This window comes from Pelodiscus sinensis, chromosome 1 (genome assembly GCF_049634645.1).
Source record: "Pelodiscus sinensis isolate JC-2024 chromosome 1, ASM4963464v1, whole genome shotgun sequence".
Lineage (NCBI taxonomy): Eukaryota > Metazoa > Chordata > Testudines > Trionychidae > Pelodiscus > Pelodiscus sinensis.
The window spans coordinates 136960875-136965478 of NC_134711.1; positions in this window are offsets into that span (position 1 = coordinate 136960875).

Genomic DNA, 4604 nt, shown 5'->3' on the forward strand with positions numbered 1-4604 from the left:
GTCAATAATACGGTGGGAAGAATACATATTCCAGAATGGTGTTCTACCATGGTGCTGTGAGAATATTTGGGCCAAATATAAAAAGATATTTTAGAAGTTCAGCATATGGTGCACATTTTATATCTCATTTATAGCTGAGAAGTATTAACTGCTGGCTATTATTTTATAATTATTGTATAGGAAACATTTCGAAGGAGGAGATGAGAGCACTCCAGGTATGAAAGAGAAGGCGATATAGACAGAGATGCACACACAAGTAGAGAAATTTACAAATTGTATGTCCCAGGAGTGACAGTATTTGGCAAGGTTAGGTTTTTTATTGCTATACAACCATTTAGACAATCTACCTTTTCAAACAATGTTGAAAATGCATTTTAATGACATACAAGTGGGAGGCCCTCTTTCTTAAAATACTTTCATTTGCCTAATTAAAATGGTTCTATTTCCCATCCACAGATAGCAGAACATTCCCATTCAGTCTTTTGTTGCATGATAAGGAGTAAGGAAAGCAACTAAATAAAGTAAGAACAAACATAAGGTGGGAGTGCACAGTGGCAAAATCTGCATACCAGCTATTTTTGAAATGTTTCACAGTTGTGAGTGTCTTACCATCAACTTCAGTGGATCCAGGATCTCACCCTTTATAATTAAAGATACAACTCCCAGAAACGAGATTTTTTTCATCACCCTAACATTTACATAACCACATGGGCATGGCAGATATAGGAAATACAGAGTTAGAAGCTGGGAAAGAGAAAGAGGAATTTCTCCAAGTAGAAGGAAACTGGAGTGATTTCAATTTTGTAACTAATTCAGAAGGTAAATTTGAGTTAAATTATACTGTTCAATGGCTATTTGGAGAATGTGATTAGAATAATGAACTTTAAATAAGAATAATCACTCTGATAATCAGGATTTCAATTTTAAACACAGATTTATTTGTGTACTTAGCTCTTTTCAACCCTGAAATTCTTCCTTTTTGGAAAGAGATATCTAAATGTGTCAGTGATGGAGCTCACTAATATAGAGGCAGCTTATGGTAGCAGCCGAGATCTCAAGTGAACCCTTGCACCACCAGTCACAGACACCAGGGGTGTGTCTAGACTACTGAGTTTTGTCGACAAAAGTGGACTTTTGTCGACAAAACTATACCTGCGTCTACACTACCGCTGAGTTCTGTCGACATAACGTCGACAGAACTCAGCAGTTTTGTCGACGCTGGTAAACCTCATTTTACGAGGCATAACACCTTCTGTCGACAGAGTTCTGTCGACAGAAGGTGTTATTGCCTGTAAGGTTGCGTCTAGACTACAGGGTTTTGTCGACAAAGCAGCTTGCTTTGTTGACAGAACTGAATGTGTCTAGACACTCTATGTCGACAGAAGTTTTGTCGACAGATACTGTCGACAAAACTTCTGTCGACAAAACCCTGTAGTCTAGACATACCCCAGGTTCCCCTTGGCACCCAGACCCTACCATTCTACTGCCCTCACTCATCTGACCCTAATTGTAGCCTGAAAGAAGATTGCAACCACGATTTGCATGCTTTAGTGAATGAAAAGTGAAATCATGTGCTCTCCTTTGGAACAGGCTCAAGGGAAATGCAGACAGAATCCAGCAGAACTGCCTATTCATAAAGAAACCTTGTCAGAAAAATGTCAGTGATGCTGTGCCCGGGAGGAATGAACGCAGTGGCCTGCCAGCGCACTCAGTGACTCTGTGCAGCAACTCTGCACCAACCTCCTACCTGTCCAAAGGGAGCCCAAAGCAGACAACCTTTTCCAGTGGCCCACATATCAATAATAGTAATTACTACTCAGAGGGAGAGCTGTGTTAGCCTATAACTAAAAAAACTTAAAAAAACACAAATGGTCCTGTAGCACCTTGGAGACTAACCAAAAATGTGGATAGTATCATATCTATATATTTTTGATTATTCTCTAAGGGTATGTCTGCACAGCAGGGCTTAACTCAAAATAAGCTATGCAAATTGAGCTACATCAATTGCATAGCTTATTTCGAAATAGGAAGCGTCTACACAGCACTTATTTTGAAACAGAGCACTCTTCCTCCAACTTCTCTTACTCCTTGTACAATGAAGGTTACAGGAGTTAAAGTAAGAAGTCCTCCAGCTTGACAGAATGTTGTCATTATGTTGAAATAACTGCCTGCTGTGTAGACATGGATTAAATAATTTCAAAATAATGCCAGTTATTTCGAATAATGTTGCTGTGTGGACATACCCTAAGGTGCTACAGGACCATTCATTGTTTTTTAAGTAATTACTACTGTTAGCAATAACAATACCTACCTCTTACGTGATGCTTTTATCCATAGAGCTCAGAGCACTTTACAAAGGAGAAGTAGCATCATTATTCTCAGATCTCACAGGGTATGTCTACACTAGCCACCCTACTTCGAACGAGGGTGGCTAATGTAGTCATTCAAACTTGCAAATGAAGCAAGATAGTTCGAACTAAAGCCCCTAATTTGGACTACCATTACTCGAGTAATTAGGGGCTTGAGTTTGAACTACCTAGCTCATGCCGCGTGTAGCCGTGGGCAGGGAGTCTGAGCTACCGGGCATTTAAAAATGGCGGCGCCCGGGAACATGGAAATAAAGCCCGAGATATTTCAATCCCGGGCTTCATTTGCAAGTTCGATTGACTACATTAGCCACCCTAGTTTGAATTAGGGTGGCTAGTGTAGACTTACCTACAGAGGGCAAACTTGAGGTACATAACGTAACAATTCTGACACAGGTTCCACAGAAAGATTTGTATAGAACCCTGGGCCACCTTGCCCATGTCATGACCCTTCCATTGCAACAGACCCCAAATCAGGGCCTTACATGCCTATTGCAATTAACCCTTTGTGGCCCTGTAGCCTTGTTCCAAAACAGATGCTCTGAATGCAGGGCCTTCAATTCCAAGCACCCTCAAGTAAGATTTTGTACTCATACGTTTCCTAACTGAAGCCCTATGCTGTCATTGTGGCCTTCATCCTGAGACCATAAGACCTCTTCTGAGATGCATGTGTTGGGTATGACATGAAACTGAAGTCCTCAACATGCATATTCATTGCATTAAAGCTCTCTCAGAACTTTGCATAACATTGAGAATGTTACTACCCCAGCCATCTTGGCTAAACACCAGTTTGGATAGCTGCACTGTTCCTCCCTATATAGCTACATACAATACTGGCCTATCTCACAGGGAGATTGGACACACAAATGGAAAAGAGATCTAGAAGCAAAAAGACTTATCATTTGCAGAATATGTCTACTGAGTCTCATTGTGGAGAAAGTTTTGTTTCAGTGCTGCATGTTAGAGATCCTTGTATATCAATTTGCCAAGTATTTTGGGATGGGAGAACTGCAAGGTATTATCCTGACTCTCATTCTTAATCTATGGTTGTCTCACTTTAGGGTAGGAGCATTAACAGTGTTTGAATAGGTCCCCAAACACAATTCAGAGTTCCCTGCTGTCAGGAAGATGGTCACATAGGCCAGTGAGGCTGCCTAGCACACCCCTCTGATTGATTGGCTGAGCAAGCTAAAAGGCTGGCTCTTACATCCAGCAGCAGGAACTTGTTGGCTCCTCAATGCCCAAGCCTACAGATTCTCTGCCTCCTGATGCTTCTCTTGCTCCTAGATCTGTTCCTGCCTAGATCGAGACTGTAACCTTGATCCAACCTAGACCCTACCCTGCACCAGCTTCATTCCAATCCTGATGCAATCTGCTCCTGCCTCCCTGACTCCAGATACTTCAGTTCTGACTGCCAGTTCTGATCCCTGGCTCTGATTCTGCCTTGTCTCTGGGCTTTTGCATTCAGACTCTGACTCCAGTTCTGGTCCTCCCTCTGCCCAGTAGGCCTGACTCCTGCTCCATCCCCTAGACAAAAATGCCCATAACACCCTCCCTACCTCACAAGACCTGGAAGTTTGCATACCATTGTGTACCCTGGCCTCCCAAACCCCTAATGGATCTTGACATTGCTAGTTCTCATGATTTCATCTTCAATTTCACAATGTTAGTGTTTTCTTAAAGCAACAGCTCCTGGAACCATTTGAGAGCATCAGAATTTCAGCTTTCTTTTTAAAAAAATCAAATTTCTAGTCCTCCTGGTTGTGAAGTCAAATTTTGAAATCATTGACTGAAAAACAAAGGGCAAGCAAAACGAGCTTGATATTTTTAAAAAGCCCTCTCATCATGCTACAGATAATCTCATGATATTTTGGAAAGTTAGACATGAATTTGGACTGCTTGGTGTCTCTGCTTACCCCCTAGTATCTCATCTTACTTACCCCATAATCTGGTACATGACCCACTGCTTACTTTCCTGCTGCTTTCTCAAATGCAGGCCTGTCCACGGGGAAGGCAAAGGGGGCAATTGCTGCTAGAGCTCCAGGCCCTTTAGAATTGTGGCTGGAGTGCCACAGTGCACACTCCAGAGCCCTGTGCCACATGCGCCAGCCAGCTCTGTCCTGTGGTACAGTTGGCTCCCCTGTACAAACAAAGTTCTCCCTTTGGGTTAGGGGAAGAGTACATAGGGAGGGAGAAGGCGCTGCAACAAACAGATTGGGGAGCAATTGAAAGGAGACA